A 13,849-nucleotide genomic window follows, 5' to 3' on the forward strand; every position below is an offset into this window, starting at 1 on the left:
TTCTTTTTTATGGCTGCGTAATACTCCATTTTATAAATGTACTAGTTTCTTAATCCAGTCATCTACCAATGGGCATTTCGGTTATTTCCATGTCTTGGCTATTGGGTATAATGCTGCAATAAACATAGGAGTGCATAAAGATTTTTGAATTAGAGTTTTGGATTTCTCCGGATAAATACCTAGGAGTGGAATTGCTGGATCATAAGGTAGTTCCATTTTCAGATTTTTGAGATACCTTGATACTGTTTTCCATGGTGGCTGCACCAATCTGCAATCCCACCAACAATGCACAAGCGTTCCCTTTTCTCCACATCCATGCCAACACTTGTTTGTTGATTTATTGATGATAGCCAGCCTGACTGGGGTGAGGTGGTATCTCATTGTGGTTTTATTTACATTTCTCTGATGGTTAGTGAGGTTGAGCATTTCTTCATATGTCTGTTTACCATCTGTATGTCCTTTTTAGAAAAATGTCTCTTCATGTCCTCTGCCCATTTTTTAATTGGGCTGTTTGTTTTTTTGGAGTTGAGTTGAGTGAGTTTTTTATAAATTTGTGATATTAACCCCTTATCAGATATATCATTGGCAAATATCTTTTCCCATTCAGTAGGATCCCTTTTTGTTTTATTGATGGTTTCCATTGCTGTGAAAAAACTTTTTAGTTTGATGTAATCCCACATGTTTATTTTTTCTCTTACTTCCCTCTCACGAGGGGATATATAAGTAAAAATCTTACTCCAGGTAATGTCTGTGAAGTTTCTTTCTATGTTTTCTTCTAGGAATTTTATGATTTCAGATCTTACATTTAAGTCTTTAAGCCATTTTGAATTTATTTTTGTATATGGTGTAAGGAGGTGGTCCAGCTTCATTTTTTTGCATATGTCTGTACAGGTTTCCCAGCACCATTTATTGAATACACTGTCTTTACCCCACTGTACAGTCTTGCTTCCATTGTCGTAGATTAAGTGGCCATGTAGGCATAGATTTATTTCTGGACTCTCTATTCTGTTCCATTGATCTATGTGTCTGTTTTTATGCCAGTACCATGCTGTTTTGATTACTGTAGCCTTGTAGTATAATTTGATGTCAGGTATTGTTATACCTCCCACTTTGTTCTTATTTCTCAAGATTTCTGAGGCTATCTGGGGTCTTTTATGGTCCCATATAAATTTTAGGATTATATGTTCTATTTCTGTGAAAAACGTCGTTGGTAGTTTGATAGGAATTGTGTTGAATATGTATATTGCCTTAGGCAGTATGGACATTTTAACTATATTAATTCTTCCTATCCATGAACATGGTATGTGATTCTATCTATTTGTATCTTCTTTCATTTCTTTCTTCAGTGTCTTATCATTTTCTGAGTACAGATCTTTCACTTCTTTGCTTAAATTTATTCCCAGGTATTTTATAGTATTTGAAGCAATTGTAAATGGGATGTTTTTTTATTTTCTCCTTCTGATGTTTTATTATTGGTATATAGTAATGCAATTGATTTCTGAATATTAATTTTGTATCCTGCTACTTTACTAAATTAATCTATCAGCTCTAATAGTTTCTTGGTGGAGTCTTTAGGGTTCTCTCTATATAGTATCATGTCATCTGCATATAATGACAATTTTACTTCCTCCTTACTGATTTGGATGCCTTTTATTTCTTTTTCTTGTCTGATTGCTGTGGCTAGAACTTCCAGCACTATGTTGAATAGAAGTGGAGAAAGTGGGCAACCTTGCCTTGTTCCTGATCTTAAGGGGAATGGTTTTAGCTTTTCCCCATTGAATATGATGTTAGCTGTGGGTTTATCATATATGGCCTTTATTATGTTGAGATATGATCCCTCTATTCCCACTTTCTTAAGGGTTTTTTTATCATAAATGGCTGCTGGATTTCATCAAATGCTTTTTCTGCATCTATTGATATGATCATGCGATTTTTATTGTTCATTTTGTCAAAGTGGTGTATCACATTAATTGATTTGTGGATGTTGAACCACCTTTGCATACCAGGGATGAATTCCACTTGATCATGGTGTATGATCTTTTTAATGTATTGCTGAATTCTGTTCGCTAATATTTTGTTGAGGATTTTTGCATCTATGTTCATTAGAGATATTGGCCTGTAGTTTTCTTTTTTTGTGGTGTCTTTGTCTGATTTTGGGATCAGGGTGATAGTGGCTTCATAAAAAGTGTTTGGGAGTCTTCCCTCCTTCTGGATTTTTTGGAAGAGCTTGAGGAGAATAGGTGATAATTCTTTTTTGAACATTTTGTAAAATTCACCTGTAAAGCCATCTGGTCCAGGGCTTTTGTTTGTTGGGAGATTGTTGATTACTGATTCAATTTCCCTGGTGGTAATCAGTCTATTCAGGTTTTCTGTTTCTTCTTGAGTTAGCCTTGGAAGGTTGTACACCTCTAGAAAATTGTCCATTTCTTCCAGATTGTCAAATTTGTTGGCATATAATTGCTCATAATAATTTCTTAAAATTTTTTGTATTTCTGTGGTGTCCGTTATCATTTCTCCTCTTTCATTTCTGATTTTATTAATTTGGGTCCTCTCTTTTTTTAAATGAGTCTGGCTAAATGTTTGTCAATTTTGTTTATCTTCTCTAAGAACCAACTCTTGGATTCATTGATCTTTTGTATTGTTTTTCTGGTTTCTATTTCATTTATTTCTGCTCTGATCTTTATTATCTCCTTCCTTGTACTCCCTTTGGGCTTATTTTGCTGTTCTTTTTCCAGATCCCTTAAGTGTGAAGATAAACTGTTGATTAGTGATGTTTCTTGTTTCTTTAGGTAGGCCTGCAATGCTATAAATTTCCCCCTTAGGACTGCTTTCATGGCATCCCATAGATTTTGGGTCGTCGTGTTTTCATTTTTGTTTGTCTTGAGATGTCTTTTGATTTCTTCCTTGATCTTCTGGTTGACCCATTCATTATTTAGTAACATGTTATTCAGTCTCCATGAATTGGTGTGTCTTCCAGTTTTTTTCCTGTAGTTCATTTCTAATTTCATAGCACTGTGGTCAGAGAAGGCAATTGGTATAATTTCAATTTTCTTAAATTTATCAAGACTTGTTTTGTGGCCTAACATATGGTCTATCTTTGAAAATGTTCCATGTGCGCTTGAGAATAACGTGTATTCTGCAGCTTTGGGGTGAAATACTCTGAAAATATCGATTAAATCCAAGTGGTCCAATGTGTCATTTAAGGCTGTTGTTTCCATATTCATTTTCTGTCTGGAAGACCTGTCCCTTGTTGTCAGAGGTGTGTTGAGGTCCCCTACTATGATAGTGTTACTGTTGATCTCTGTCTTTATGTGAGTCACTATCTGTTTTATACATTTAGGTGCTCCTATGTTGGGTGCATAGATGTTTACTAGGGTTATGTCCTCTTCTCGGATCGATCCCTTTATTATTATATAGTGCCCATCTTTGTCTTTTAATATGTTCTTCATTTTAAAGTCTATTTTGTCAGATATAAGTATTGCAACTCCAGCTTTTTTCTCATTTCCATTTGCATGAAATAGCTTACTCCAACCCTTCACTTTCAGCCTGTGTGTGTCTTTTGATCTGAGGTGGGTCTCTTGTATACAGCATATACAAGGGTCTTGTTTTCTTATCCACTCAGCTACCCTATGTCTTTTGTTTGGAGCATTTAATACATTTACATTTAAAGTGATTATTGATAGGTACATAGTTATTGCCATTTTTAAATTTGTAGTTAGATTGTTTTCATCTTTCTTCTATTTACAGACGTCCTTTTAGCATTTCTTGCAATGCTGGCTTGGTGGTAATAAATTCCTTTAGCTTACTCTTTTCTGGGAAGCTCTTTATCTCTCCATCAACTTTAAATGATAGCCTTGCTGGATAAAGCAATCTAGGTTGTAGGCCTTTGTTTTCCATCACTTTGAGTATCTCCTGCCACTCCCTGCTGGCCTTCAATGTTTCTGTAGAAAAGTCATTTGATAATCTTATGGGAGTGTCCTTGTTTGTAACCCTCTGTCTTCCTCTTGCTGCTTTTAGGATTCTCTCTTTGTCTTTAACCTTTGCCATTTTAACTATAATGTGTCTTGGAGTTGGCCTGTTTGGGTTTGTCCTGGTTGGAACTCTTTGCACTTCCTGGGCTTGTATGTTGGTTTCCTTCATCAGGTTAGGGAAGTTTTCGGACATTATTACTTCAAATATGTTCTCAATCCCTTGCTTCCTCTATTCACCTTCTGGTATTCCTATGATGTGCATGTTGTTGCGTTTGATGTTATCCCAGAGGACTCTTAAACCATCTTCACTGTTTTTTATTCTTTTTTCTTTCTGTTGTTCTGTTTGGGTGATCTCTGCTAACTTGTCTTCTAAGTTGCTGATTCGATTCTCTGCTTCATCTAACCTGCTGTTAATTCCTTCAAGCGAGTTCTTTATTTCAGTAATTGTGTTCTTTAGTTCTAACTGGTTGTTCATTATGATTTCTACATCCTTCTTTATGTCATCTCTAAGCTCCTTAAACATTCTTATCATCAGTGTTCTGAACTCTGTCTCTGATAGGTTGATTACCTCTGCTTTATTTGGTTTCATTTCTAGAGGTTTCTTCTGTTCTTTTATTTGGGACATGTTTCTTTGTTTCCCCATTCTGGCTGACTCTCTGTGTTTGCTTTGATGTATTAGGTAGATCCCCTAGAGTTCTTAGATCTTGCTGGGTTATCTTATGTAGTATGTGTCCTTTGTATTTGACTTGCACTACTTCGTTCTTTTCCTCAGCATGTGTTCCAAAGGTGATTCTTGTGTTGTGTATATTGTCCTGTTAAAGAAGATCTTTAATTGCTTTTCGCTTGTGAGTAGGTGGGGTTAACTCCTACGCTGACTAGTTGTGAGACTTAGCTCTGCCCACTGCAGGGTGTTCTGCTGCATTAGGGTTGACCACTTAAATGTGATTTGGCCTCTATGGGCTCTTGTGCCTGTAGAGAATTCCCTCTGGTTGTGTCACTTGTAGGTCAAACCCGGTAGTACTCTGGTTTGGTCTGGAGTTGGCCTCTGGGTATGTTGAATCTTGTGCCTCTTAAGCTGAGCCCTGGTAGGGCAATTTCAGAACAAAGCAAATCACCAAGCACAACAACAACAACAACAAAGGAAAAATCAAATACATTCACATGTGAAAACAACTGGCAACTCACACTCAACACAGGCAAAGATATCAAAGATATAAAGACAAAACAAAACAAAACAAAAAAAAAGCATCGCCAGTCTTGGCTTAAGCCCATCAAGTAATCTCCAGGTTGTCCTCTGCTGTAGCAAAGAGTCCTCTGCGTATTGTGCAGGCAGAGCCACTCACCTGGTGCCCAGAGTGATGTTGGGACTGCAGATTTAGATGCGTGGGGCTGAGGGGTCTGGATGGTAGTTTCTACAAAGTCAGTGCAGTTTCTGCTCTTGCCTGCACATATGCACACTGAGAGTAGCACCACCAGCCCTGTGTCCAGTTCTCCTGAGTCTTAGGGCACTTCTTCCGTGTGTGTGTGTGTGTGTGTGTGTGTGTGTGTGTGTGTGTGTGTGTGTGTGTGTGTGTGTGGTGGGTGGGAGATTTCTGAGCTGCTGCAAGCCCAGAGCTGTGTCTGCCGCTTACTGCTGATCCCTGGGAGTGCCTCTGCAGTTGTAATTGCCCTGCCCTAGGCAGGCCAGAAAGGGTGGGGGCTGGGGATGGAGGGGTCTTCTCTCTCCCAGCCCAGCCGTGTCACACTCTTCCCGCAGGCCAGAAAATGTGGTGGCTGGGGTTGGAGGAGTCTCTTCTCTCCTAGCCCAGCAAAAATCACACTCTTCCCAGCCTCTTCCCTGGGTCAGAGCTGCACGCCCGTCTTCCCGGAGACTGAGCACTACGGTTCCTTTGTAATCTGACACTACTCCTCAGTTCAGGGGCCAGTTTAAGGCTCTGGAAGGGCTGTGGTAGGGTTGGAAGAGCAGGGGAAGGGGCCCAGGTATGGAGTTTGTGTCCTTTGTCCAGCCTGGGGCCCAACTGGAGGTCTCACTGAGGTTATTGCCTCAAATGTTGGATATGCTGTCCCCTCGGCAGGAGAGATCAGCTGTTGGACGCAGGGAAAGACCCCACCTCCCGGCTTTTGTGTTCTCTGTTCTGTCCTGGGATCCCTTGTGTCTCTGCAGCTGCGGATGCCGGCCGTGTTTCCACTGCCATAGATACCGGCTGTGTTTCCACAGCCACAGGTGTGGACCTCATTTCCACAGGTGCAGATGGGCTGCATCTCCACTCTGCTCCCTTCCCTCTTCCCCTGCTCGCCCAATTTGCCCACCTTCAAGTAATTCTTGCATGAGTCTCTTAGCTGTTCTGCGTGATGAGCAGAGTGTCCTTTGATGGGTTATAGATGTCCCGTTTGTGATAAGATCCGGAGGAGAACTCAATGTGTGCCCCGCTGCCGCCATTCCTATGACATCCTGGGTGTCAGGTTACCTTAACTCATTTTCTCTGTATTACTCATTGTTTTCCTGTCATAGTTGCTATGTATTCTTTTCTTTTTGAAAACACCAAGCACATGTCACTTCGATGCAGTATTTCTAACATGACATGTGGATTAATATCATAGAATTTAAAATCAGATGTGCTTATCTTGTGTCTTGTCTCTGCAGCCAAATATCTATGCAAACAACTCAAGAAATTCAAAATTTATTTTAAAATTTTGGTAATAACCTAGCAACTTTTGTAAGACTAACCTTCCCACAGGAAAATATATATATATATATATATATATATATTTTGGATAAAACATTTAAAAAATAAACAATGGAAGGTACTGTAAACAAACAAAATAAGACAGAAACTAGAGGAAATTTGAAGCATGACAGAAGGGAATTATACTGGGGGAATTTGTGTTTATATGACTTTTCACCTGAGGGGACTCTCCAGTCTACACAGTACAGAGATATCGTGAATTAGAGCAGCAACTCTTAGTTTTTCTGGCTTGAAGGCTGACATGTCATCAGTTTCCTGGCTGAAAGTGGAAGGTTCAGGGCTGCCAAAGCAGCTGGAAAATAGGAGCATAATTCCAACAATAAGACAACTATAGAAGAGGGGACCCCAAAATTTGAGTATAAAAGCTCCTTAAATTCTGTGGCTGAACACTTATTTATGCAGGTGTAAGGGAGACATCAAGGAGTTCAGCAAAAAGCAACAGCTGGAAGATAAAACAGCAACAAAAAACTCAGAGATTTCAGCTGCTGCTCACTTCAGGAGAGGGAGTTTATATTTGTTTCCAGCCAAGCTTACTGCTTAAAAAAAAAAAAAAAATCAACAATTTTCAGAAGAAAATAACAGAATGAAGAGCTCTAAATGTATTTTTTCATGACATCCATTGCAATGGACTGAATGTATTATGTTACCCTACCCCCAAATTTATAGGTACCTCAGAATGAAAGTATTTGAAAATACTTCAAAGAGCCAATTAACTTAAAAGGGGTTCATTATAGTGGGTCCTAATCCAGTATGACTGATGTCCTCATAAGAAGAGGAGATTAGGATGCAGGGAACACAGACAGAGGGACGACCATGTGAGGACCCAGCCGGAAGGTAGGCATCCGCAAGCAAAGGAAAGAGGCCTCAGAAGAAAACAAACTTGTTGAAATCTTGATCTTGGACTTCTAGCTTCCAGAATTGTAAGAAAATAAGTTTATACTGTTTAAGCCAACCACTCTGTGGTATTTTGTTATGGCAGTCCTAGCAAAGTAATACAAAAAACATGCAATAAAAATTACTAGATATATAAAGAAATGAAAGTGTGACTCATGGGAGAGAGGAAAATGCAGTTAATAAAACAAACTCTGAGATAATTGATATTTTTGAAAAAAAACAAAAAACAAACAAACAGGTAAGAACCTTACAGGAGCTATTACAAATATATTTAAGACAAATAGAGCCACAATAAATGAACTTATAAGAAATCTCATCAATGAAATTGAAAATATAATGAACACAATGTGAGTTCTAGAATTGGAAAATATCATATTTGAAATGAAAAAAGTTTTTTAAAGTATATATGACTGTTTATAGCAAAAATTGTAATACCACAATGTGGGGTACATAATGCATGTAGATGTAATGTATAAGAAAAACTCACACAAATAATAGGTGTAAAATTAATTATACTATTACAAGGTTCTTATACTTTATGTGAAATAATGTAATATGAATTCTAAGTATATGTGATAAATTAGAAATGCATATTATGATCCTTACAACAGCCTATATAAATAAATAAGTAATGCAACAAAACCACTAAAAATTAATAGATATATTAAAACAGAATCCCACAAAATACAACAAACAATTATTCCAAAAAGAGTCAGAAAATAGGCAGAATAAAAGAAAATCTGGCACACTGGGAAATATATAGAAAACTAGTAGACATTAATCCAAATACATAAAAATGAAATAAAATAAAATTGAAATACACACTCTACCTAGCCACAGCAATCAGATAAGAAAAAATAAATAAATAAAATTTATCCAGATTGGAAAGGAAGAAATACAACTGTCATTATTTGCAGAGGACATGATACTATATAGAGAGAACCTTAAAGATGCCACAAAAAATACTGTTAGAACTATTATAAAGTGGCAGTATATAAAATTAATGTTCAGAAATCGGTTGCATTTTTATATATCAATAATGAATTATCAGAAAGAAACATTAAGAAAACAATCTCACTTACAATTGCATCAAAAATAAAAGAATACCAAGGAATAAATTTAACCAAGTTCTTGGAACTTGTTTTTGGAAAATTACACAACATTGAAGAAAGAATTTTAAGAAGATACAAATAAATGGAAGGATAGACCGTGCTTGTGGATAGGAAGAATTAATAGCATTAAAATGCCCGTACTACCCAAAACAACCAACAGATTCAATGCTGTTTCTATCAAAATATCAATGGCACTTTTCACAGAACTAGAACAAATTATCCTAAAATTTGTATGGAACCACAAAGTACCCCAAATAGCCAAAGCAATCTTGAGAAAGACAAACAAAGTTGGAGGTATCATGTCACCTGATATCAAACTATACGGCAAGGCTATAGTGATCAAAAGATCAAGGCACTGTCATAAAAATAGGCACATAGATCAATGGAACAGAATAGAGAACCCAGAAATAAACCCATACCTGTATGGTCAATTTACAAGAGAGGTAAGAATATAAAATGGAGTAAAGACAGTCTCTTCAATAAGTGGTGCTGGGAAAACTGGAATGACACATGCAAAAGAATGAAATTAGATCACTTTCTTACATCATGTACAAGAATAAACTCAAAATGGATTAAAGACTTAACTGTAAGACCCCAAACCATAAAACTACTAGAAGAAAACATAGGCAGTGACATTGCTCTTAGAGAGAGAGAGAGAGAGAGAGAGAGAGAGGTCTTTTCAGGCAAGGGAAACAAAGGAAAAATAAACACATGGGACTACATTAAAATAAGGTTTTTGACCAGTGAAGGAAACTATCAATAAAATGAAAATATAAGCTACTGAATGGGAGAAGATATTTCCCAAAGATATACCTGAAGAGTTAGTATCAAAAATATATTAGGAAATCATACAACTTAACACTAAAAACCAACAACAAAAATTCCAATTAAAAAATGGGCAAAGGACCTAAGTAGACATTTCTCCAAAGAGGACATACAAAGAAGACATCATATTCTTCAAAGAGGATATGAAAAGATGCTCAATGTCACTAATCATCAGGTAAATGAAAATCGAAACCACAGTGATATGTCACCTTACACCTGTCAGAATAAATAAATCAACTATCCTCAATAAATAAACAAACAAGAGTTGGCGAGCATGTGGAGAAAAGGGAACTGTCGTGCACTATTATTAGGTTTGTAAATTGGTGAAGTCGCTAAGGAAGACAGTATGGAGGTTTCTCAAAAAAATTAAGTAGAACTACTGTATGACCAACTGATGGACATTGTACAAAATAACTAGTCAAAAAAGTAAAGGTGAAACTGAGAAACTGTTTCTCAGTCTTTTAGTAGACTAAAACCCATGACACTAAAAGCAGTGCATGATCCTGCTTTGGATCCTGCCTCAGGATAAAAAAAGATAGCTATAAAGGACAGCATTATAACAATGACAAAATTAAATCTAGGCAATGGATTACATAAGAATATTGCATCAATATTAAATACCTTTATTTTGATAATCATAAGAAAATGAATGAAAATTTAGGGGCAAAGGGGCATAATGTCTCCAACTTACTCCTAAACAGTTTAGAAAAAAATTTATGTATGTGTATACACACACACACATACGCACACACACACGTGCACACACACAATGATGATGATACGGCATATGAGGTAAAGTGAAACAGTTGGAGAATCTGGGGTAGATGATACATAGGAGATCTTTGTACAATCCTTGCAAGGTATATGTTTGGAATTATCAAAATAAAATAATTCATCATAAAAATTAATAAAATAACTCCAAAAATAAAAAATAAAAAGGAAGTACAAAAGTAGAAATGATGAAAGAGAATTTGGACAATTGATAGAACAAGCAAATTCTATAGTTTTCTCTTTGACAAAGAAAACAAAATACCCATTTTCCAGATAATATTTTTAAAATAATAACTCCAATATTACAAATGAGAAAACAAATGTTATAATTCATATAGTGAATAAAAGCTTGAACTTCTATACCTAGAAACAGTGAGGAAGAGGGAAAACTCCTTCTAGGAAAATGAAATAGCGTAAGTTAAAGATAAAACAAGATATCATTTCAAAAGGAAATAGATTAATGAAACTGAAACAATAGGTGCTTGGGAATGAGAAATGGGAGAACAGACTAAAAGACGAGAATACCAGATGAAGTGGACCTAAACTAAGGATCTGAGAATGTCTATTAGGCAATGAGCTCTCTATAAAGAAGGGCAGGAATTCAGTTAGTAGTATAGGAAGAAAACTGTTAATATGCAAAGGAAAGCAATATATCCCTAATAGGGAATACCTTTAGGATTAGCCTTCAAAACTCTAAAATCAGTCAGATGTGGAAACATGAAACCTTTAATGCGTGCCCACTACTGCGCCAGGCTCTGGAGATACAGTAGTGAGTTAAAACAGACCCTGACCTTGTATTATGGAGGGAAAAGATACTAATCAAAAGATCCAACAAATGAAGGGTGAAATGGCAAACGTGAAAGGTGCTTCAAAATAGAAGTGTGTGGCACTCAGTAAGAACATTTACTAAGGGATTGACCTAATCAGAATGTTTTTTCTAGGTATGTGACCAACTGAAATAAAGTGAGTTCAGAAACAGAGGGAAAGACATTCCAGGCAAACTAGCATGTGCAAAGATCATATGCTGGGAGGGAGGGAGGGAGCATAGTGAATGTATGAGTTTTCTATTTGTTGCCATAACAAATGACCACAAATGCAGTGACAGAAAACAACAGAGTTATTATCTTACAGATTTTGAGGTCAGCCGTCTGCAATGGCTCTCACTGGGATAAAGTTTAGGTGAGCAGCACTGTTTTCCTTCCTGGAGGCTCTAGAGAAGACCCCATTTCTGTGCCTTTTCCAGTTCCCAGAGGCTGCCCACTTTCTCTGGCTCATGGTCCCCCTCCTCCATCTTCAGTCAGAAATGGCAGATCAATCCGTATCTCACTGACCTCATCTTCTACCTCCCTCTTCCACATTTAAGAGCCTTGTGATTACATTGAGCAGACCTGGATAATTTAAGACCATCTCAGTATTTTGAAATCAACTGATTAGACATCTTAATGCAATCAGCAGCCTTCATCCCCTTTTGCCACGTAACCGAAACATAGTCACAGGTTCTGGTGATTAAGACATGGGTATCTTTTGGGGACCATTATTCTGTCTACTGCAGTGAGTGTAACGGATATTAAGAAAGCCCGTGTGACTGAAGTCCAAAGAGTATGGGGAAGGCTGACGAAAGACCATGATGGAGAGGCAAACACTGATTCTATATCACTACTAACACAACATCATTAGTTGTTAGTCTGCAAGAAGTATAAATCCCCACTCTCCCAAACCCACTTTCCAGCCTATTTTCCAAAAAGTACCTGGAAAAAGGATGAATGTTATCTAAAAACTAATTGGAAATTTCCAATCTTTAGCTGAATAGCCAAATATGTAAAAGCAATGATGGCTGGAAACACCTAAAATGGGAGGATTGATTTTTCTTTTTAGAGAGAAAGGGCAGAAGAGCCTAAGGAGAGGGAAGGGTGGTAAGAAGGGAGAAAAGATGACCAAGAAACACAGGAGATTAGCTGTGGGAGCTTTAAGAACAAAGACGTCTAACAGTCTATGTAAATGTTTTTATTAATAAAGTGTAAATCTCTAACTTTTAGCAGAGACTTTTGTGCATGAGAAAGCCCTTTGTGAATAGATTGGTTGTAGAAATCCAGAACAGTGGCTGCATGCATCTCTGGGAGACACCATGGTAGAGATAAATGAAAATTGTGAGATGCAAAGCCAAAAATAATCAGTAGAGGAAAAATCCAAACCAGAGGTCATCATGAGATGGCACAAATTCCCTCTCAGAAATTCACAGAAATCTTGGGAACGCATTCAAGGCCAATTTACCAGGTCTAAAGAGATCTGAAAACCCCAAGTTGATGCACTTAAACCACATTTAAAGAAAGATATTATACCTGTTTTCAATAGCATTTCAATTTTTCTCACTCCTTTTGCAGCTTATTTGTCTTGCCAAGATCACTTTTCCATCATTTCAATCCAAAATAGCACTAAGAGTAAATAGGTGTGGAGAAAATCAAGGAAGAGGAGAGAACATGTTTGCAAGTACAAATCAGAACTGAAATGGGAAACAGAGCTTGGTCTCCTGAAATAATCTTACAGGGCAGCCTGTGCAGGACAATATGAGGGTAACAGGCATTGAGTTTGGCCAAATTAAGGACTTTTCCAACTACTTGGAAAGCCAACGTTTGAATTTTCTATTCTGAAATGAGTAGTCCTGTCGTGTTCAATTGCTCTGTTCAGGACAGAGACTTTTACAAAGCAATCAGTAGTTTACTTTCTTAAACTGTTAGCCAAATTGAAATCACTTTGATGTCTGACACTTCATTTTTCATGACGTTTGGAAATGAGATGGAGTGAGATGCGACTAGTCTCCAAGTTAGAAAGAGTTCACAGCTCTAGAGGGAATGAATAGAAGCCAACTACCCACATCCCAAAAAGGAAATGCTTCCCAACACCTACATATTAAAAAAAGTTGCATTTGCATGTTATTTTATTTTAAATAAAAAGAGCTTGGAAAACTCTAGTGTACTACAGCTTCTTTTTCTACATTTCCTTTCTGATTTCTCAGGATCTAATTTCTCCCCATCATCCTCAATTGTATTGATCTTGAGTCAAAGCAGTCATTCCCCTTAAAAGTATCAGCACTCCAAATATTTCAAGGGCCTCCAACAAAATGGGCAGAGGAATAGTCTAGGCTTTGTACCTTGCTTCAGTTTCAGTGGAGACCTCTACAATGAACACCCTAGGACCCACCCCACAGCCTAAGAGTTGAAATATTACACATCCTGCTGTTGAAGACCACCTTTTAAAGTTATATGGAAACATGGTTTATTGATCAAAAAGAAGGATTATGGACTGAGTTGAGGATTGACATAATGATCTGGTACATCCACAAATGAAGCAGATTTTTTTTAAATTAGGAGGAGTGGTCAATTTTGTTCCTGTCAAATCATTTTTAAGGACAGGATTTATACACAACAGTTAACCCCTCATGTCTCATTGTCATGTACAAAATTCCTATAGTAAAACAGAACTCTCATCGAAAACAAGATTTGATTTAGATAGACCACGTGATAAACAAATG

The sequence above is a fragment of the Rhinolophus sinicus genome, linkage group LG05 (genome assembly GCF_036562045.2).
Source record: "Rhinolophus sinicus isolate RSC01 linkage group LG05, ASM3656204v1, whole genome shotgun sequence".
Classification (NCBI taxonomy): Eukaryota; Metazoa; Chordata; class Mammalia; order Chiroptera; family Rhinolophidae; genus Rhinolophus; species Rhinolophus sinicus.